The following is a 24246-nucleotide window of genomic DNA, read 5'->3' as shown; positions in this document are numbered from 1 at the left end:
ACACACACACACACACACACACACACACACACACACACACACACACACATATATATATAGTTGAAACCAGTTTGCTGTCTGATATTTAGTACATAGCTTACCCTCTACTTCCTGGCTGCACATCTGTCAAATGAAGAAAATCCTCCTTGATGGTGATCTACTAGGGAGACATGGGAAACAATATTGGGAACATGCTCCATGTGGCTATTGGCCTACCCAAGGCACTGAGGTAGATTAAGGGGTTGCTTTGTTGTTGTCATTTTTCCTCTCAATAGGCAATGTAAGAAACTGTACTAAATAATCCGATTAGTGGGTATTTTTGTGCAACTATTGATTGTAACCGGAGCACATGTTGAGTGTTAACCTGAAGGATTTTAAAGTGAAATATGTGCCCACTGTTTCAGAGACAGCAACTCTATTTCTCTTTGCTGTTGGCCTTAGATCCTGTGCAATCAAGTATGGGCAGAATCATCTTGGATTAAAGAAAAGAGTTGAAGAGGGTAATTGATCTTCTTTTAGCTTCACTTATCTGGAGGCTTTTGATAAGGTGGTGTGGCAATTTAAGTCATCTCTCCAAAGAGTATTATTCTCATGTAGAATTCATATTTCCCTTGTTTTGATTGATATTTTTTTTGTTTTCACAACACCTTCCTTTCCTAATGTATTCTTATCCCCTCTCTTGAAAGTCATCCTTGTAACAAGAGTCAAAAATGAAAGAAAATAAAAACAATGCATGAAACCGATTGTTAAATTAGCTGTTAAATAGCATGTATGATATTTCAGCCCTGTAATCTCCCACCTCTTCAAAGGAGGGAGGGTAGAAGGGACATTTTTCAACTCTTATTCTGTCATTTTTTATTTTTTTTTCTCAATCAATGTTTTAACTACTCTCAGCTACCTAATGGCAAAGACTTTATTTTAGATAAATTCTTTATATTTTCTTGGACTAAGCAGAGTGCCCCCCATGATGCATAAATAATATTTGTTCAGTTTAGTAAAAGGAAAGCAACAAAATTCTCTGAATTTGACATTTATTGGCTGTGTGACCTGATCCAAGTCACTTTATCTCTCTGAGACTCAAGTTTTTTTGGGGGGTTAAAAAAAAACTAGTCAGTTGAACTAGGTAATTTTTTTCACCTTGATCTAAAAAATGATGATTCTGACTGAGAAGTTTCATTTTGCACCTTCATTCAGGATCTACACATGCATTCCCCCCCAGAAAGAAATATTGTTGAGAATTGCACAGTTGAGAATAGGTAAGTACATATGACTGAAATAGTCACTTTTTTTTTAAGCCTAGAAACAGCTGGGGACACCAACAATGTGAATTCTCTCAAAAGTACACCTTAAGAATGTCAACATATCCCAACCCAGGGGTACTCTACTTAAGACCCAACTGTAGTTCTGGACTCAGCTTCTAAGTGGTCCCTACTTTCCTCCCTTGACTGCCAAGGCAGTGATCAATTCCTTCTAATTATACTCTCTACCTCAGCGACATCTCTTTGGGCGCATCTCTCCACAGAATGCTAAATTCCTTCTCAGGTGAAAGCAGTCATTTAATGAATCAGCATCCCAGGGCTTTTCAGTGACAGCTGTCACCCAGACTCAAATCACAACCTCGACATCAAGGTATGTTTCTACACTTCCAAGTGGTCCCTGTTGGCTGTGTGTTCTCTTAGACCCCTTCCTCTCTTAGCGCTGGAGTACTGAGCAGACCTACAATCTGTTCTCTCTCTCTCTCTCTCTCTCTCTCTCTCTCTCTCTCTCTCTCTCTCTCTCTCAACTCTCAGTCTGAATGTCTCTGTTTCTATTTGTCTCCGTCTGCCTCAATCTTTGCCTCTGTCTCTATGCCTCTGCCTCTCCCTTTCTATCTGTCTCTTTCTGTGTCTCTTTCTTTCTCCTTCCTGTCTTTCCAGTTGCATGACCTATGAGGACTGGGACGATCCTTAAGTTCCTGGCATCTTTCAATATAAAATAGTCAATAATGAAAATGAAGTGTTTAAATGCCAGCCATAGAAAATAACTGCTTCTCAAGGCAGCCTGGTCCATATTTGGACAGCCCTAACTGTTTGAAAGTAGGCTGGTATGCTGTGTTTCATATGCCTTTCTGTTACTTTTGACCAATGTTGCTTTAAACCAGATCTCTACAGCTTTAATATTCTTCCCATGAACCCTCCCTCATCCCCTTACTGAGTAGGGAATTTTGCTAAATCTTGAGCATACTCCAGCACTAGCAACATGAAAATACCTAAAGGTCATGTTGGTCTAGGTATGAGCCCTTTGGGACTTCTGCTGTAGTTCTACTTAGAGTTATCACTGTCAGCATTGGAAGGGGCCTTAAAGGTCATTGTATATAACCCTTTCACTTCACCGAAGATCAAACAGTCATAGAAAAAGAATGTGAATATTTTCCTGAAAGTCATCTTGGTCCACTGACTCATTTTAATATTCTTCCCACATTTTTATACTGTCATTTTCCAAAAAGACTTTGATGGTTCCCACTCAAATGAAGTTTCCTATCTAAAGTCATTTTGGGGAGCCAAATTTGGGTAATGCAAGTATAACCAACTGTAAAGACTGAGAAAAGGATTAGAAGCAGCATTACTGTGAAATGGCAGAAAAGGCACTGGACCTAGAATACGGTGACCTGGGTTCAAATCCCCTATCAGACACTTTCTAGTTGCATGATCCTGGGTAAGTCATGTAACCTCTTTGTGCATTAGTTTTCTTCATCTGTAAAATAAGGCAATTAGGCTTGAGAGACTCATAAGTCCTTTCCAACTATAAATCTATGATCCTATGAAGTTGAAGATCCTGGTGGAAAGGGGAAAGTTTCTGCTCTTGTCAGTGTTGAGTCTCTCTAATATTGAAGAAGTCAGGAAAATTCCATGTAAGGACCAAGAGCAGAATTTGATTTACTAAATCAGCTTAATTAAACAGTCTTCTAGATCAAGGATTCAGAACCTGGACCCTGTGAACTTTTTTAAAATATATATTTGGTAACTCTTTAATTTAATGTTCTTTGTAGTCTCATGCATTTTCTTTATTCATTTAAAAGCATCATTCTAAGACTGGGTCCACAAGCTTCGGAAAACTGCAAAAAGGATCCCTGATTTAAAAAAAAAAGTTAAGGACTCTTAATTTCTCAATTCAGATTCCTTCATCATGCCCCAGAAAACTTTTTTTGCTGGAAAATCATCTTACCCCTGGTATTCGTGTCAGGCAAACCCTTTGATTGGATCACTTCTCCCAGAATCTTGTTTTAAGGAGGGTGCCCAGGACCACTACATCTTTATTTCTTCCCAACCTTCTTACCTTTATCTATCCCACACAACTATTCAGCTACCCCCATTAAAATGTAGGCTCCTTGAGGGCAGAGATTATCTTATATTTTGTTATATTTATATCCCTAGTGTTTAACACAGTGTGTATTGCACATAGTAAGTGCTTAATAATCATGTTTCCTCATTGATTGTTAAGAACCTATCTTAGAGTTTTACACTTATATGTACAAAATAGTTCATTGCCAGTCTAATAAAGGATCAGAGAAAGTCAGAGTAGGAAACAATCTCAGAACATAGAATCTCAAACCTAGAAGGGATTTTCCAATGTTATGTTAGAAGTGAAGATAACTTCAAAGATCAACTACTCCAGAACTTCATTTTACAAGGGGTGAAAGGAAGAATGGAGCAAAGAGTTATTAAGTGCCTACTATGTGCCAGGGACTAGGCTAAGTAATTTACAAATGTAATTTAATTTGATTATACAGACAAGGAAATTGAGTTGCAAAAAATGAATAAGTGGCTTTTTGAAGTTTAAATAGATAACTCAGAAGTCTTGACAACTATATAGCATTTTTCACCTTGGCTACATTTGAAGAAGATAAACCAAATTTCTGTGTACCCAAGTTGCTGAAATTTGTTGTTTAGTTACACAACAGAGAAATTAATTCAGACATCCACTTAAATCAATGAAAAACAACATTGCAAATACATTACTTGCCGCCAACAGGCTATGTGAATAAATGGATTTCGGTCATGGAGAAAACTTTCTTGACTTTAAAGGAAAATTAATTTTATTTAGGGGTGGGAAAGAGGCTTGGGCCTAACCCTGTTCTGGGGACATTCTGGTAGATATTAGTCCTATCAGAGGAAGAGAACAAACTGGATTGTATTTGGAAAATTGTTCAGTACTTTTATTACCTCAAGCGACTCCTTGGAAGCAAAATGACTCATCATTGTAGCATGAATATTCTCTTGGTATATTTGTGTGTAATTGTGAATCTAGGAATACCATGATCTCTGAAAAAGCAAAGTTGTAAACAACACTAAGAACAATGGAGAGAGACTTGTGATGAGCACATGAAGGCTGCAGCATATTTCCAGTAATGACCTATCCACACAAAGTGACCCAGTGGATAATAATGAGGGTGATCAAAAAAAAGATGATCCAATCACATAATAAGAGCAAAGGACCTAGATGAATAGCCTGAATGTTGTGCTGGTATCCAAGATATATTTTTTTTAATCAAACATAAGGCCTCTATCACATTGGATTGATCCTTTGTAGAGGATCTGTAAATATGAGTGAAATTCACAAAAAATAAGAAAGAATAGGTGGATTTTGGTATACACCAACTTGAGAATACCCAAATCAATAATATTGATTCTCTGAGGTAGTAAAGAAGCAATAAAATCTCAAAGTTAGAAGAGATCTTAGATGTTAACTGAATTAAACAAGTAATTTATCCTATATAGTTGATACTGGAATCACAGACTGGTACAGCACCATATATGCTTCTAATGTTCTCCTCCAATATCTCATCATATCATGGAGATGTCCAAGGGCTCTTGACAGCTTTCCCAAGAATGTCCAAATTTAAGTTCCTATCAACCCGAAAAATGTTTTGAGAACAGACTCAGCAATGTATTATCTTGTTGTTGTTCAGTTGTTTTCAGTTGTGTCCAACTCTACATGACCCCCTTTGGAGGTTTATTGGCAAACATCCTGGAGTTTGCCATTTCCTTCTCCAATATGATCAATCTATCTTGATGTATAGAAGTTTGTCCAGTAAGGAAGAAATTCTTTTGGACAAAACATCTCATAAGAAGCTTATAATTAAGAGGAATTTCATCTGTGTTGGTGAAGGGAGCGCTAACACTAATAAATACCATGGACCACACAAATAATTGTTGGAGCTAAAATAGCAGATTCTTGGGTTAGAAGTATAGAGAACTTGCTTCCAGTCATGGCTCTGACTTAGACAGTCACTTTTATCATATGGATGCTAAGTTTCTTTATCCATAACATGAAAGGATTGTATTGGATAGGTATCACAGCCCCATTTCAACTCTTAACGTTCTATGAACCAGTGATGCCTTGAAATTAAACACTCACCTACCTGTCTGGGGGAGTGGTGATTAACAAGTTCTGTCAGTAAAATAGAAAAGAATATAGATTTCTCTGGATTTGTGACCAGGGCACCTCCAGGAGGGAGGGTGAACTGCTTAACACATTGCGGGGGCCGGCAAATCCTTTGTGCTCATCTACAAGGTTGCAGTAATTCCTCACTAGCTATCAATTGTTTGACAATAGGGTGTCATCAATCAGACTGAAATGTTCATTGCCAAGTGCATTCTATTTTTATATACCCATGAACTCACACATTTAGTTGTGACAGGGAGAAGTCTTTCTCCATAGGATAAGCAATGAATTGTGCACTTCATCAGAAATGCATTATTTTAGAACATATTATTCAGAAATATCCTTTACCACAGACAAAAAAAAGGCTTTGAAAAAATTGTAATATATCACTTTTTAAAAACTGTTTTCTCTATGAAGTTTTGCCATAGAGAACAGATTAAAATGCCTGCTATTCTGCCATTTTATAAAATATGTCTTAGCAAATAGTCATAAATCTGTCAAATATTGCAACCCAGTTTTGTATTATATACTAGGAAAATGAACTCAAAGGCAATATAATCTTACTTTCCAATATAACTGAACTCAGGAAAAGCATATTAGGAAGAATGCAGGCATAGAGAGCAAATAAAATCTAAGTACTTAGATATAAAGGAGTTTATGATGGCATATACAATTTTTGATATTGGTGTTTTTCTTTTATTAATTCTTACACAAACCCTCAATCATATCTCTCTTTTTAATTTGGTTTATCATTTTGGACTTTTTTTCTGAACAGTGATGCTACATTCTATAACCTTTTATCAATTACTAGCTCAGGGTCATTCTTTCTTCCAAAAAATGTCTAGGGGCTCTGTTCAGTTATTAGTCCATTTATGTAAACACCGCATTTTCACAGCTGACTCACTGTTTTCCATGTCTCTGTGATTTGCTGATAAATGTCTTGCAAATCAGAATGTGTTTAGATTTTTCAGGATTCAAATAAAAAAATGAAGACTTGCAGAATTAAGTAACTCCTCCTTGAAATCTTTTTCACTGGTGACTTTATTTTTTTAATGACTGCTTCCCCCTGAAGCCAGGAAAGTCAGTGTAATATAACAAAAACATATTTGAAGTATGATGATATGATTTGATTCCCAGATGGGTTATTTAGGAATTCAATACAAGGGAATTCAAGAGCTAGAAAGATCCTCAGAAATCATGTAGTTAAACATATACTTGAACATGAAACCCCTCTCAGAGAACCTAATAGGTGCTAATAAATCTATCAGTCTTCTACTGCAAAACTTCTAGTATTGGGGAACTAATACATTTTCACAAAGCTTTTAGAGATTATTAATTTTTAGGGATTTTTTCCTTTTTTCTTAATCTATAATCAGTCCAGAAATTACATTCAATGGTTTTTGTTCTGTTTTTCGACATTAAGGAAAATAAGGTTAATTCCCCTTCTACATGGCAAATGTTTGATGATCTTATAATACCTGCCCCCAACCCTATAAGTTCTTTTCTCCAGGATACAGATAGATGTTCAGTAGCTTCAATTGATCTTCCTGTTAAATGGTTTCAAACCCTTTCATTTTCCTAGTAATCCTCCCCTGGACCTGCTCCAGTCTGTTAATGTTTTTCACTCAAATATGACAGAGAATTGAACATGAGATTTCAAATATGATATTGACCAAAGACGAAGGACGACTATAATCTTGCTCATTTTGGATATTGGTTATGTCATATAACTTCTTTGAGCCTGAACTTGCTCATCTATAAAGTAGGGACAAGAATACCTCTCCAGCACACTTTAGAGATTGGTGTGAGGAACAATGGAGGCAAAGTAAATCAAGTGCTTCATATTTTTTTTTAAACCAAGCACCATACGAATATGTTATTGCAGTTAGGTCCTGAATAGTGGGAATAATGAATTCCAGAAAGTAGCCACTGCATTTCAACTTATTTTCATTGTTCTAGAAACAATTACCATATTTTACATAATTATAAGTTCAAATAGTCTAAATTTGAATATAAGTGACCACTTCACAGAATTCATTAATCAGACTAATCAGAACTTAGCTTAACTTCCAGCAAACAGAAAGCAGCAATGCACACAACAATGCTTATCATTTATGTAATACTTGGGGACTTATAAAGCACTTTCTCCATAGTAAAACCTGTGAGATAGACAATATGGATAACATTCTGATTTTAAAAATGAGGATACTGAAGCTAAGAGAGAAATAACATTGCCCAATATAACTTTCCACTACCACAAAGAGACAGGATTCAAAGCTGGATCTTACAACTCTGGAACCAGTGACCTTTCCAATTCATCATGACCAATGTGCTTAATAAAATTTTGTCATGTGATTTGATGGTATGTAAGAATGAATACTTGTTGAATGTGTGTTATGCCAAAGCAAAAGTTAAGACAATTAACCAGACAATTCAGCACCAAAAAAAAGAAGTAGTCCTACTGACTACTTGGCAAAGGACAAAACAAACAGCAACAACAGCAACAGTTTTTTTTTTCCATTTAATAGTATTTTATTTTTTCCAATTACATGTAAAATAGTTTTCAACATTCATTTTTAAAGGTTTTGAGTTCCAAATTTTTTTTTCTCTCTCTCCCCTTCTCCCTTTTATCCTCCCTCCCCATGATGACAAGCAATCTAATATAGGCTATACATGTACAATGATATTAAACATATTTCCACATTAGTCATGTTATGAAAGAAGAATTAGAAGAAAAGGAAAAAAAAACATGAGAAAGAAAAACAATTGAAAATACTGTGCTATGATCTGCATTCAGACTCCATAGTTCTTTCTCTGGATGTGGATAGCATTTTCCATCATGAGTCTCTTAGAATTATCTTAGGTCATTGTATTGCATTGAGAAAAGGTAAGTCTATCAAAGCTGATCCATTACACAATGTTGTTACTGGTACAATGTTCTCCTGGCTCTGCTCACTTCACTCAGCATCAGCTCATGAAAGTCTTTTTGGGTTTTTTTTTTTTTTTTCTGAAATTCACCTGTTCATCAATTCTTATGGGACAACTGTATTCCATTAATTCCTATACCACAACTTGTTTAGCCACTCCCCAGTTGATGGGCATTCCCTCAATTTTCAATTCTTTGCCACCACAAAAAGAGCTGCTATGAATATTTTTGTACATGTGGATCCTCTTCCCTTTTTTTATGATCTCTTTGTGATACAAACCTAGTAGTGTTATTGCTATATCAAAGGATATGCATAATTTTATAGCCCTTTGAGCATAGATCCAAATTGCTCTCTAGAATGGCTGGATCAGTTCGCAACACCAAAAGTGCATTAGTGTTTCAATTTTCCCACATCTTCTCCAGTTTTATCATTTTTTCCTTATTTGTCACATTAGCCAATCTGATTGGTTTGAGGTGGTACCTCAGAGATGTTTTAGTTTGCATTCCTTTAATCAATAGTGATTTAGAACATTTTTTTTCATATGACTATATATATAGCTTTAATTTCTTCATCTGAAAACTGCCTGTTCATATCCTTTGACCATTTATTAATCGGGAATGATTTGTATTCTTATAAATTTGACTCAGTTTTCTATAGATTTGAGAAATGAGGCCTTTATGAGAAACACTGTCTGTAAAAATATTTCCCAGATTTCTGCTTTCCTTCTATTCGTGGTTGCAATAGCTTTGTTTATGCAAAATCTTTTTAATTTAATGTAATCAAAATTATCCATTTTGCATTACACAATGTTTTCTACCTCTTGTTTGGTCATAAATGTTTCCCTTCTCCATAGACCTGACACATAAACAATTTCTTGATCTCCTCATTTGTTTATGGTATCACTCTTTATGTCTAAATCATATACCCATCTTTATCTTATCTTGATAATAAAGTGTAAAATATTTTTCTATGTCTAGTTTCTGCCATACTATTTTCCAGTTTTCCCAGCACTCTTTGTCAAATAGTGAGTTCTCATACCAGAAGCTGGAGTCTTTGGGTTTATAAAACAGTAGATTACTATAGTCATTGACCACTGTGTTTTGTATACCTAACCTATTCCATTGATCCATTGCTGTATTTCTTAGCTAGTACCAAATAGTTTTGATGATTGCTACTTTATAACAGAGTTTTAGATTTGATGCAGCTAGGCCACCTTCCTCTGCATTTCCTCTCATTAATTCCCTTGATATTCTGGACCTTTTGTTCTTCCAGATAAATTTTGTTACTTTATTTTCTAGCTCTATAAAATAATTTTTGATAGTTTGTTATGGCGTTGAATAAACAAATTAATTTAGGTAGAATTGTAATTTTTATTATATTAGCTCAGCTTATCCAATGAATAACTGATACATAATTATTTAGATCTGACTATTTGTGTGAAAAGCATTTTATAATTGTGCTCTGGTTCCTGAGTTTATCTTGGTAGGTAGATTCCCAAATATTTTATGTTGTCTACAGTTATTTTAAATGGAATTTCTCTTTCTATCTCTTGCTGCTGGGCTTTGTTAGTAATATATAGAAATGCCAATGATTTATGTGGGTTTATTTTATATCTTGAAAATTTGCTAAAGTTGTTCATTATTTCAAGTAGTTTTTTTAGTTGATTCTCTAGGACTTTCTAAGTATACCATCATGGGATAGCTTTGTTTCTTCACTGACTATTCAAAGCACTTCAATGTTTTTTTCTTTTATTGCTAAAGTTAACATTTCTAGTACAATATTGAATAATAGTGATGATAACAGACATCTTTGTTTCACCACTTTTCTCTTTGGGAAAGCTTCTAGTTTATTCCCATTACAGATAATGCTTGCTGATGGTTTTAGATAGATCTTAAAGAGATTTTAAGTAAAATTCCATATTTTCCTATGCTCTCTAGTGTTTTTAATAGGAATGGGTTCATTATTTTATAAAAAGCTTTTTTCTGCATCCATTGAGATAATTATATGATTTTTTGTCAGTTTTGTTATTGATATGGTAACTTATGCTGATAATTTTCCCACTATTTAACCAGCGCTGCATTCCTGGTATAAATCCCACCTGGTCATAGTGCATTATCCTGGCAATAAATTGCTGTAATCTTTTTGCTAATATTTAAATTTTTTTGGATCAATATTCATTGGGCAAACTGGTCCATAATTTTCTTTCTCTGTTCTGGCTCTTCCTGGTTTAGGTATCAGCACCATATTTGTTTCATAAGTGGAATTTGGTAGGACTCTTTCTTTGCCTATTTTTCTTAAATAGTTTACATAGTATCAGAATCAATTGTTCTTTAAATGTTTGGTAGAATTCACTTGCAAATTCATCTGGCCATGGAAATTTTTTTCTTACAGATTTCATTGATGGCTCATTCAATTTCTTTTTCTGAAATAGGGGGTAAGTATTTTGTTTCCTTTTCTGTTAATTGGGGCAATTTTATTTTTGTAAATATTCATCCACCTCACTTAGATTGTTAGATGTATTGGCATACAGTTGGGCAAAACAACTCCTAATTATTGTTTTAATTTCCTCTTCATTGGTGGTGAATTCACCTTTTTCATTTTTGATACCAATAATTTGGTTTTCTTCTTTTTATTAATCAAGTTAACCAAAGGTTTATTTATTTTATAGGATTTTTCATAACACTAGCTCTTAGTTTTATTTAGTAATTGAATGGTTTTCTTATTTTCAATTTTATTAATGTCTTCTTTGATTTTCAGAATTTCTAATTTGCTATTTAAATAAGGATCTTAAATTTGTTCTTTTTCTAGCATTTTTAGTTGCATGTACAGTTCAATGATCTCCTCTTTATTTTATTAATGTAAGCAGATATAAAATTTTTCCTAAAAACTGCTTTGACTGCATCCCATAAGTTTTGGTATGTTATCTCATTATTGTCATCTGTTGGATGAAGTTATTGATTGTTTCTCTAATTTGTTGTTTGACCCAATCATTCTTTAGGATTAGATTATTCCAATTGATTTTTAGTCTATCTTTCCATGGCCTTTTATTACATGTAATTTTTTATTGAATCATGATGTGAAAAGGATGTGTTTAATACGTCTGCCTTTCTTCATTGGTTTGTGATGTTATTATGCTCTAATATATGGTCAATTTTTGCGTAGGTGCCATGTACCACTGAGAAAAAGGTATATTCCTTTCTACCCCCATTTAATTTTCTCCAGAGGTCTACCATATCTAACTGTTCTAAAATTCTATTCATCTCCTTAACTTCTTTCTTTTATATTTTGTAGTTAGATTTATCTAGTCAATAAAACTAACATGTTCTTTTTTTTCCTTTCCTGTTCACCTTCTCATGCTTTTCTTGAGTCTTGTATTTGAAGATCTAATTTTCTATTCAGCTCTGCTCTTTTCATGAAGAATGATTGATAGTCTCCCATTTCATTGAATTTCCGTGTTTTCCCCTGAAAGATTATGCTCATTTTTGCTGTGTTGTTAATTATTGGTTGCAATCCAAGCACCTATGCCTTACAGAACATCACATTCTAGATAAATTCTAGAGGGGGAGGTTGAGGTCTCCCACTATTATAGTTTTGCTGTCTATTTCTTCCTGTAACTCACTTAACTTCTTCTCTAAGAATTTGGATGTTATACCACTTGGTGCATATATGTTTAGTATTGGTATTATTTCCTTGTCTATGGTACCTTTTTAGTAGTACGTGGTTTCCTTCCTTATGTCTTTTAATTAGATCTATTTTTGCTTTTTCTAATATCAGAATTGCTACCTTGATTTTTTTAAAATTAATTTGAAGCATAACATATTCTGCTTCATCCATTTAACTTTATTCTGTGTGTATCTCTTTGCTTCAAATATGTTTCTTGTAAATAACATATTGTAGGATTATGGTTTTTAATCCACTCTGCTATCAACTTCCATTTTAAGCTAGAGTTCATTACATTCACATTCACAGTTCTGATTACTTATTGTGTCTTTCTCTCCATTCTATTCCCCCACATCCACATTTATATTTTTTTCTCTCCTTTCACTCTTTCCTCCTCACCAGCAGTTTTTCTTCTGACCACCTCCTTCCTCAGTGTTCCCTCATTTCTATCAGTTCCTCTTCTTTTTCTTTCTCCTTTCTCCTTCTACTTTCATATATAGAAAGAAGGATTTCTATGCCCAACTGAATACTTATGTTATTCCCTCTTTGAATCAAATCCTATGAGAGTTAGGATCATGCAATACTCATCCCCTCTTTTTTCCCTCTACTGTAATAAGTTTTTTTGTGTCTCTTCATTTGATGTAGTTTACTCTATTTGGCCCCCTCTTTTTGTCTTTTCCCAGTACAATTATTTTTTCACCCCTCATTTATTTTTATATCAGCACATCAAAGTCAACTTACACCCAAACACTCTGTCTATGTATATCCCTGCTTACTGCCCTAATAATGATATAGTTCTCAAGAGTTACAAGTATCATTTTCATTTTCCTATGCAGATATGTAAAAATGTAAAAAAAAATTGAATTACATTTTTTTTCTTTCCTGTTTATTTTTTATGCATCTCTTGAGTCTTGTATTTGAAGATCTAATTTTATGTTCAGCTCTGTTCTTTTCATGAGGAATGACTGATAGGCTAATTCATTGAATATCCATCTTTTCCCCTGAAAAATTATGCTCAATTTTGCTGGGTTGTTGATTATTGGTTGTAATCCAACCACCTTTGCCTTCCAGAATATCACATTACAAGCCCTCTAATCCTTTCATGTAGAAGCTGTTAAATCCTGTGTAATCCTGACTGTGGCTCCATGTTATTTAAATTTTCTTTTCCCTTTCTGCCTGCTCACGGTATTTTCTCTTTGACCAGATAGCTCTGAAATTTGGCTGCAATATTCTTTGTAGTTTTCATTTTGGGATCTCTTTCAGGAGGTGATCAGTGGATCCATTCATTGACTATTTTACCCTCTGGTTCTAGGATAACTGGATAATTTTCCTTGAGAGTTTCTTGAAAGATGCTATCCAGGATCTTTTTTTTTTAATCATGGCTTTCTGGTAGTCCAAAAATTCTTAAATTATCTCTCCTGGATCTATTTTGCAGGTTAGTTGTTTTCCCAATGAAGTATTTTACATTTTCTTCTATTTCTATCTGTTTATTTTGTTTGACTGATTCTTGATGTCTTATGAAGTCATTAGCTTTCATTTGCCCAATTCTAATTTTTAAATAATTATTTTCTTCAGTTAGCTTTTGTACTGCCTTTTCCATTTCATCAATTCTATTTTTTAAGGTGTTATTTTCTTCAGTAGATTTTTTTTTTTAATTTGGCCAATTGCATTTTTTAAGACAATGTTTTCTTCAGTCAATTTTTGTCCTTCCTTTTCTAAGCTGTTGACTCTCTTTTGCATACCTCTCATTTTTCCCCCATTTGTTCTTGTACCTCTCTTATTTGACTTTTAAAATTCTTCTTGAGCTCTTTCAAGAAGACTTTTTGGGCTTGTGACCAATTAATATTTCCTTTTGAGGTTTTAGATGTAGATATATTGTTGTCCCCTTCTGAGTTTTTTTTTCTTCTTGCTCATTTTTTTTTTTTGCCTATTTCATGGCTTTAATAATGGTGCTCTCCTGCTGTGTCACAGGGGACATTGTCCCAAGCTTCTTGTGCTGGGGTTCAGGGTCCTGGTCACTGGCTTCGTGCACTGTGGCCTCAATTGCTGATGGCTTGCTCACTGCACTTGGGTTCCCTGGCCTAGTAGTGCCTGTAATTTCCTGGTTTACAAGGCTGCCAATTTGCCTTGTGCACTAAGGCTGGAGGCCTCACAGATGACCTGCTGTGCTACTGTCTTGCTGAGCCAGGACTGAGTGGTCTCTATTACTGTTCTGTGCTGTGGCTAAGAATCTCGCACTGGCTTGACCCAACACCATCTATGCTGGGCTGCACTCCCCTTTTAGTCAAATGAGATAGACCTTTCTGAAGTCCTTCTAAGTTACCTTAAGTTGGGAAATTGTTTTATTTCATCTTTTTGTAGGTTCTGTTACTCCAGAATCCATTTAAAGGCTTGATTTAATGTTTCTGAGGGAAACTGGGAAGAGCTCAGGCAACTTCCTGGCTTCCCTCTGCCATATTCCACCCACAGTTTTAAAATAATCTTTCTGATTGATTGGATGTTTTTTACTTTGTTGGTAATTCAAGATGTTGTTTCAGTCCATGTGGTAGAATTTTTTTTTGGGGGGAGTGCCAGGTAAAGACAGTATAAGAGAATATAAATAAATATATAAATAAATAAAACAAAATAAGTAAATAAAAGAGAATATAAACTAGAGGACACAGTATTCTAAATTATTAATCGTTTTGTTATTTTCTCATCCCTGTATCTTTTTTTTTTCTCTGAACTGACATAGACAACTCACATGCCCTTTCCCGAATTGTCCTTTAATCCCTTTCCAATACATTTTTCAGGACTATTCTTTACCCAAGAACCTTCCTTTAAGCTTTGCCTCATTTTGCTCACTATTTCACTTTTTAACATTTAGGAAGTCAATGTGTGCTATGTAACCTAACACTCTAGGGGTATTTTACTGTGTCATTTTCATGTAAATATATGCATCTCTGTTTGACTTCCTTCCTTGAGGACAGGGACACCCCATGCCCAATGTGAATTTAATTATTATAGCAGTGACCCTGAAATGGTGATATGGAAGATGCCAAGGGCTGGAGTATTCTAATCTTTTTCTCAAGACATGTTTTCAGAACCTTCTTCATTACAAACTGGACCTGAGAAAATGATGTGCTCTCAAATCCTACAGAATTAATAACCCTGGTTTTAATGAATGATAAAATAACAGAATCTCAGCTGTGGAAGGGACCTCAAAGGTCATCTGGTCCTATATGTGTCCCAACTGAAATCCTTTTAGCAATATCTCTGAAAAGTAGTCACACAGTCTTCATGTAATCAGCACCAGAGATACAGCATATTTTGCAACAAATGTTAGTCCACTATATTTCAATATTCCAAAGATTTGTGACATTAATGAAGCATTCCATTTGCTGGTATGGAATCCAGCCTCTGATGTAGATGACCTTACTGAGTTGCCATAGCCAAAAATCTATCATTCTGTTGGCAAACTGGTGATAAGCATATTCTGACTTAGCTGGGCTGGTTTTTAGACAGTGAATGCTGTCTAAAATGGACACCATCCCAGTAAATGAAGTCCTCCCAGCATGGAAAGACCTGTCACCTCCACTGACATGGCTGCGGAAAACTCTGGATCTCCTGCACACTATAATGAAGCACCAGAGAAGGACTCTATTGAACATTTATTCTTCCTTATAATGACTGTAACCTGGTTCTGTGAAAATTATACCCCCTTTTCCTAGATTCCTCCCTTGTGTCAATTTGATTTTTTAAAAATTAATCCTTTCATAGAAGGGCCTTCCTTGTCCGCCTTATATTTGCTCTTATCTTTTTAAAGTAAAATATCCTCAGTTCCATTAAATGTACTGTTTGCCTATCTTCTCACCATCTTCATGTTTACCTTATGGAAGCCTTATGGTTTGGCAACACCCTTCCTAAAATATGAAACCCTAAAATGGACACAGATCTGTTCTTATCAGGTATGAGAATGACAAAGCTATACGTGCCTTATTTGGGACATGGTCTACACAAATTCAACCTTTAGTCACAGTAAATTTTTAAGTAATACTAAATTTACGATTCATAAATCTCAGGTTTTTTTCACATTAAATTATGGTCCACTCATATTGTGTAATTACTTTTTCTTTAAAGAAACTGACTATATAAACTTAAATATATTATTGAATTTACATCTGGAGGTAGGTAAGTGACTTAAGAGTAGAAAAACAAATAATGAACAGAAAAGCAGTCTACTGCATAAGTCTACTTAGAACATCAAGGAAATATCCCTTAAGGTCATTAAGTGGTTCCTTAATCTACCAGTCAATTCATGATTTCAGTAGGGAAATAGGTACACAAATATGTAGATAGCTATAGATGTGCTATGTTAATATATATTATTAGATTTCAAATCATATAGATATTATATAACAGATTATATATGTACACATACATAGTATACATATATTTATGTACAATACACATACAGAGACATGTTTGAAAACCCAGAAATGTTCCAAGTATCCAGAACAACAGAAGGAAAAGGTAGCTTCTTCTTAGTAACTCACTGTCATCACAGAAATATCAAAACAACAGATAAAATAGCTGGATTTAGCCATGTAATTTTCCTCTTTCTGATCAGTTTTCCTTATCTGAATGTGGATTGATTCTTTCCTCTATACAGATTATCCATCTCATTTCCTTATGTAAATATGTAGACAGATACCATTCAAACTATTTTCTCAAGATGCTTATTGGATCTTAAAGTGCAAAACATTTTCTTTAAGTTGGAGGAACTTGCTAAGTGGTTTAAAATAACACTTTTAAAAATAAGTGCCTCATGTTAACAAGCATAGCTATTTGCTTAAGGAACATATTTCTCACTGTACATTTGGGCTGTGTATATGTGAGTTTCACTAACACACGTTTTCTTTTAAGTAAGGGGAGGGGGAAGCAATGAGATTTCCATCTCTTTAGAGTTTATCAAAACTTCAGTGACTGTAATATTTTTATATTCTATTTTCATCCTAATTTGCTATATAAATAATTAGTCAATTATACTGCATTCTTTGTAAACCTTCTCATCTTCTATCCCACTGTTGTTGTTTTAACATAAGAACTGCTTCTTTCTCAATACTTCGATCCATTGTACAAATTCCAATAATGATGGATTACCCAACAAGCATGTTGCAAAGGAAACAGCAAAATAGACTCCATTTCATCGAAGACTGCTTTGCACACATTTCAAAATATTTGTTGAAAGTTTGGCTATCTCCAGTAGATAGATAGATAGAGAGAGAGAGAGAGAGAGAGAGAGAGAGAGAGAGAGACATAGAGACATAGAGATAGATATAGATACACACACACACATATATATACATATAGATACATACATACATACATATGTGTGTCTGTGTGTGTACACACACACACACACACACACACACACACACAGCCTTTCAACCTAATATCTTATGACTTTCAGGTCTTAAAGTAAATTCCCTTCCACATGACCTAGGCCTAGGCCCAGATAATGAACTCTAGTCTGTCTCTCTTATTTTTGCAAATCTTGGCCTCTAGAGGAACACCAGATAGAGTCTGAGTTGATAGGTGAGACCATTTGTTCCTGTTGAGGGTGCAGGAAATATGTTAGGATGGGGTGTTTGACAAAAGAATCAAATTAATGAATCAACTTTCCTACTTAAAGTGGCTGTGCTAAATATATCTTTAGAAATAATCATTCAAACAATCAAGGGAATTAGACTAAGTAGAAGACACCCATGATCAATTTGGAAGGAATGACAGCCCTTGGGTGAAATGGAGTGATGTTGCATAGATTTAGTACAATCGATTGAAGTGAATCTATCACACCCTGTTAGTCTTGTATAAAATATATTTTTAAAATATGGCTTAAACTTCAGCATTCCTGTGGCAATTCAGAAGAGAGAAGCTACAGCAAAGACCTGTATAGGAAATTACTTGGTGGCAGGGTAGGAGTAGGAGCAATGGAAAAGTCTATTTTTCTCCTCCTCCTCATACTACCAACCTTGTTAACTTTAAGGATCAGAAGACTTGTATTTCTTACTAGTATTTCATCAGCATTCTTTGAGATAGCAGCAACTGAGGGCACTATCTGCATTGGGAACTGAAGAAAAACTAGATCTATCATTTAAAGGCAAATTCAGGATCTACAAGGACCTCAGGAGAAAGTTCCAAAATGCCTAATATGAAATTCATGAGGGTCTCACAAAGAGGAGAAAAACACTTCTTGCAAAAGAACTTCAAAAAAATGTTACCCTGTTTGACAAATTAAGTGTTTTACTCTCCTCTATACTCTTTATGTACTTATGGGTGCCTGATTTAGATTGGGAAGATGTGCTAATTATTCTTACTAGACCATCTTAGTAAATACTCAGTCCTAAAAAAATGATTAAGTTTGGATGACTAATTAATATTAATTGATAATACCTGGGCATCATACTAGAGGGGAGCTTGTGAACTATGACATTAGAAAACCACTCTCAGATTCTCAAGGTTTACTTCAAGAACCGCAAGGAGATACATGGTAGCCATCCTCTGATAACCAGCTTGCTAATGTGAGTGAGAAATGGGATCACAGCCCAAGAGTCTGAACTACAAATGAATCAAGATTTTTCCTTTTATTTAGTAATTTGGGGATTTTCTTAAATTCTTTTCTTTAATGTTACATTTTATTAAAGTTTAATTCAATTTGCAATGAATATAAAAATTTATTTTTTCAATATTTCTTTTCTTTAAACTTTTTAGTATTTCTCATGTTTAACACAATAACAATAGTATATATATATAACATATATATACACACATATGTATATATGTCTTAAAACCAAAATTAAAAAGCTCCAAAGAATTTATGAATTTTATAATACTAAAGAATAGATCTGCTCGTCATTTTTTAAGTATAACATTTAAAGCTTTTCTGTTAGTGTGTATGTCTGTGTGTTTCTGTGTGTATTACATTCTCACAGGAAAAATTTCCTATCCCTCCTACAACCATCAAATCTTGTAATGCAAAACAGAGAATGAATTGTGTTTGTGGACAGGTCATATTTTGAGAATTTCTTAATTCTATAAAAATATTTTTTACTTTTAAACTTTTGCTTCCTTTTCCTCCCTTTCTCAGACATATGGTTTAGAAAAAAAAAATCTTTCATTTGGATGGAATCTTGGGTAAATAGTAATTTGAATGTAATGAAGTCATTATTACACTCTTGTTAAAAGATTAGAATATAAGACCAAAATCTTTTTTTTCCAGATCTTTGTTTGTGGACTAAATAAGACAATTGAGTCGGTTTTATCCAGCCTCCTTCAAACATCCCAACATTACACCTGCTATTTATAATAAATACTTCTTTCGGTGGGGTGAGTTACAAGCACACACCTACATCAGCCAAAAGATATATCAGAGGAAGAAAGCGATTTATGCATGTGCACAATTTGTGGTACAGAGGCAAGACTTTTGGCTCTGGAGACAGAGCACATGGCTTTAGATTCCATCTCAAATGATGGTTTCCTATACAACATTGGGCAAGTTATTTAATGTCTTGTGGCCACAGTTTCCCCATCTGTATGAGAAAATGGGTTAAATGACCTCTTAAATTCCTTCCAATTTGACATCTTCAATATTATCTATACGCAATTATTTTATTCTTGTCCCACAGAGAGGGACCCTTTAAAAGAGGGAAAGAAAAGAGCAACATCTGATTCTGAAGGAGGAAAACAAACACAGAAAACAAAATTTCAAATGTTTAGTGCTTTCAACCATATTCCATTGAGTCGAAGAATTGGAAAATGTCTAAAATATGCTTCTGATCCAACCTCTAAACTAAAACAGGGACAACTTCTCTAATATTTCTGACAAGGAATCACTAGTTCTGCACTTAAATATTCCTAGTCATTGGAAACTCACTTCCTTTCAGAATAACTCACTTCATTTTTGCAGTGTTCTAATCATTGTAAAGTTCTTCATTTTATGGAGTTGAAACTTGCTCCTCTGCAACTTCCAACACTAGCTCCTAGCTCTGAACTCACTGGGGTCAATCAAAAGGGGTTTCAGCCCTCTAAATGGCAGCTAGATTGTACTGTGGATAAGAGTGCTGGACTTGGAATCAGAAAGATCTGAATTTAAACTCCATCTCAGACATTTGCTAGATGTGTAACCCTGGGCTAGTCACTTAACATCTCTCAGCCTCTGTTCCCTCATTTGTAAAATGGTAATAGTACATACCTTAAGGAGTTGTTGTGAGATTCAAATGGAATTACTATGTAGTGCTTTACAAACTAAAATTCATTATAAATGCTAGCTATTATTACCTATTCCATATGGAAACACACACACACACACACACACACACACACACACACTGAGCAAGTGTTCTCTTCTTCAGACTAAACTTCCCCATTTCTTTCAATTAATCCTTCTATGATATGGTTTCCAATAACCTCAATATATTGGCTGCCATATACTGCAGGTGTTCCCTCTGACAAGACCCTTCCTGAAACTTATTGCCCACAACTGAACCAAACAAAGCAGATGTGATCTTAATGGAGGAAAGGAGAGTTGGGTCAATATTTAACTAGTTCTGGACATCATCTTTCTATCACTACATCCTGAGATCTCATTGGCTTATTTGGTCATAATCCTCACTGTGGAATAATAACAGAAGTCCAAATTGTAGTCCAAATTCAGCTTGCAACCCAATTCTATGCACTATTGATCTAAAAAATTATATCAACAGAAAAACAAAAAAAGAAAAACAAAACAAAACAAAACAAAAGAACACCAGGATATTAGTGCAAAGTAACACAGGACAATTCATACCACAGGACATCAGAGTAACAAAAATGTAAATGTTTCATTGATTTCTCCAAGGATCTTTGCACTTGGCAGTAGCAAGGAAGCTGTCAATGACTATAGAAGGATTTCTGCAATCATCACTTTGAAATAAGGTAAAAGAAGAGGCCCAATATCAATGAAGACAAGAGGAAAGTAAGAAACAATATCTGACCATAAAATTCCTTCTTATACTCAACAAACTGTTTCCCTGCTCCCTCAACCTACTTAACCCTTTAGGCGTTGGCAGGAAGCACAAGGTTCAGCCACACATTTTAATTGAATTCAATTAAATTTGATCTAATTAACAACATTCATTCTTCTATATCTATGGGCACCACATTGTGATAGTTCTCAAAGATATGAGGACAGAAAATAGCATCATCTTTACCTCATAGGAACTTGTAGTTTACTGATGCAGATAAGACTTAAATGTGCCTGTTTGACATATATACATATGCATATATCTGTGTGTATAATAGCATTTTATACATATATACACATATACACATATATATGCATGTAATTATGTTTATACATACATGTATATGTAGAAAGGTGCTATGATATATAAAAAGGTGATGCGATACATTTATGTAACTTAATGTGTTATAAGAAAAGAATATGATAGGATAAAGGAGAATTCCTGACAATATGCTATAAGGCATAGAAAGAAGTGATCATTTTCAGCTCAGGGTTGGCTAGATAAGGAAACGATTCACCAAGAGGGTGACATCTGAGTTGGGCCTTGAAAAAGGAAAAGGATTTTGACAGGAAGAGATAAGGAAGGGCATTGCAGGAAAGATGAATAGTCTCTATGAATAGAAGTTGGTAGAAGAGAACACGTTAAGATTAAGGATTTTCCAGAAGTCCAGTTTCCTGAAAAAAGAAATGTGTGAAACATTAAATTGAAGAAGGCTAGAAAGGCAAAGATGCAACCATATAATTCAAATCCTTGATTTCTAGGCTAACCCTATCACTCATATGTCTTCATGAAAGACTAAATGAGGAGGGGCTGCCACAGTGCAATGCATAGGAGACACTATCACATTCTTACTCTCTCTCTCTCTCTCTCTCTCTCTCTCTCTCACACACACACACACACACACACACACACACACACACACACATATTTTCTTCACTCCTGTACTCTTTCCCCATGTGGTCATAGAGCAGGGTTTTTTTCCTTGGTGTCCATAATTTTTTTTCCACATTAGTCATGTTGTGAAAGAAGAAACAGAACAATGGGGAAATGTCACCAAAAAAAGTGAAGATAATAACCTTCTATCTGCATTCAGACTCCATAGTTCTTTGTCTGGATGTGGATAACATCATCATGGGCCTTTGGAATTGTCATGGATCACTTTATTACTGAGAAGAGTTAAGTCAATCATAGTTGATCATCATACAGTGTTACTGTTACTGTGTATAATGTTCTACTGGTTCTGCTCATTTCACTCAGCATCAGTTCATGCAAGTCTTTCCAGGTTTTTCTGAAGTCTACCTGCTCATCATTTCTTATAGCACAATAGTATTTCATTATATTCATATACCACAACTTGTTCACTCAGTCCCTAATTGATGGGCATCCCCTGAATTTCCAGTTCTTGGCCACCACAAAAAGAGCTGCTATAAATATTTTTGTACAGGTAGGTTCTTTTTCCTAGCTTATGATCTCTTTGGGATACAGACCTAGAAATGGTATTCCTGGATCAAGGGGTATGCACATTTTGACTGTCCTTTGGGAATAGTTCCAAAGTGCTCTCCAGAATGGTTGGATCAGTTCACAACTCCACCAGCAATGCAGTAATGTCCAATTTTTTTCCACATCTTCTCCAACCTTTATCACTGTCCTTTTCTGTCATATTGGCCAATCTGATAGATGTGAGGTGGTACCTCAGAGTTGTTTTAATTTGCATTTTTCTAATCAACAGTAATTTAAAGTATTTTATGTGAATATAGATATCTACATCTATATTTAATTTCTTCATCTGAAAACTGCTTATTCATATCCTTTCACCATTTATCAATTGGGGAATGACTTGTATTCTTGTATTCTTATAACTTTGACTCAGTTTTCTATAGATTTGAGAAATATGGACTTTAGCAGAAAGACTTGCTGTAAAAATTGTTTCCCAGCTTTCTGCTTTCCTTATAATAATAATTGCATTGGTTTTATTTGTGCAAAAAATGTTTAATTTAATGTAATCAAAAGTATCCATTTTGCTTTTCATAATGTTCTCTATATCTTATTTGGTCATAAATTCTTCCTCTTTCTCTCTTCTCTCTCTCTCTCTCTCTCTCTCTCTCTGTCTATACATACATACATATATATATGTATATATATATATATATATATGACAAGTAAACTATTCCTTGCTCTCCTAATTTGCTTTTATATAACCTTCTATGTCTAAATCTTGTACCCATTTTTACTTTATCTTAGTATACAATATAAGATGCTGGTTTATGTCTAGTTCCTGTCTTACAATTTTCCAGTTTTCTTAGTAGATTTTTGTCAGATAATGAGTTGTTGTCCCACTAGCTGGAGTTTGATTACTATAGTCATCAACTACTTTGTCTTGTGTACCTAACCTATTCCATTGATCCACCACTCTATTTCTTAGCCAGTACCAAATAGTTTTGATGATTGTTGCTTAATAATATAGTTTTACATCTACTACAGATAGGCCACCAACCTTTGAATTTTTTTTGATTAATTCTTTTTATATTCTTAACCTTTTGTTCTTCCAGATGAATTTTGTTATTATTTTTTCTAGCTGTTTAAAATACTATTTTGGTATTTGATTGCTGTGGTACCAAATAAGTAAATTAATTTAGGTAGAATTGTCATTTTTATTATATTAGTTCAGCCTACCCATGAGCAACTGATATTTTCTCAATTATTTAGATCTAACTTTATTTGCATGAGAACTATTTTGTAATTGTTCTCATATAGTTCCTGGGTTGTCTTGGCAAGTAGACTCCCAAATATTTTATATTGTCTACAGTTATTTTAAATGGAATTTTTCTTTCTATCTCTTGCTTCTTAGCCTTTTTGTTTATATATAGCAATGCTAATGATATATGTGGCTTTATTTTATATCCTGAAAATTTGCTAAAGTTGTTAACTATTTCATGAATATTTTTACTTGATTCTCTAAGTATATCACCATATCATCTGCAAAGAGTGATAGTTTTGTATCCTCATTGCCTATTCTAATTCCTTCAATTTCTTTTTTCTCTTAATGCTAAAGCTAACATGTCTAGTACAATACTGAATAATAGTGGTGACAGTGGGCATCCTTATTTCACCCTTGATCTAATTGGGGAGGCTTCTAGCTTATCCTCAATAAATATAATGCTTGCTGATGGTTTTAGATAGATACTAATATA

Source organism: Vombatus ursinus, unplaced genomic scaffold, assembly GCF_900497805.2.
Source record: "Vombatus ursinus unplaced genomic scaffold, bare-nosed wombat genome assembly UNPS02014864.1, whole genome shotgun sequence".
In the NCBI taxonomy this organism is placed as follows: domain Eukaryota; kingdom Metazoa; phylum Chordata; class Mammalia; order Diprotodontia; family Vombatidae; genus Vombatus; species Vombatus ursinus.
Note: the sequence above shows the minus strand (reverse complement) of the source record.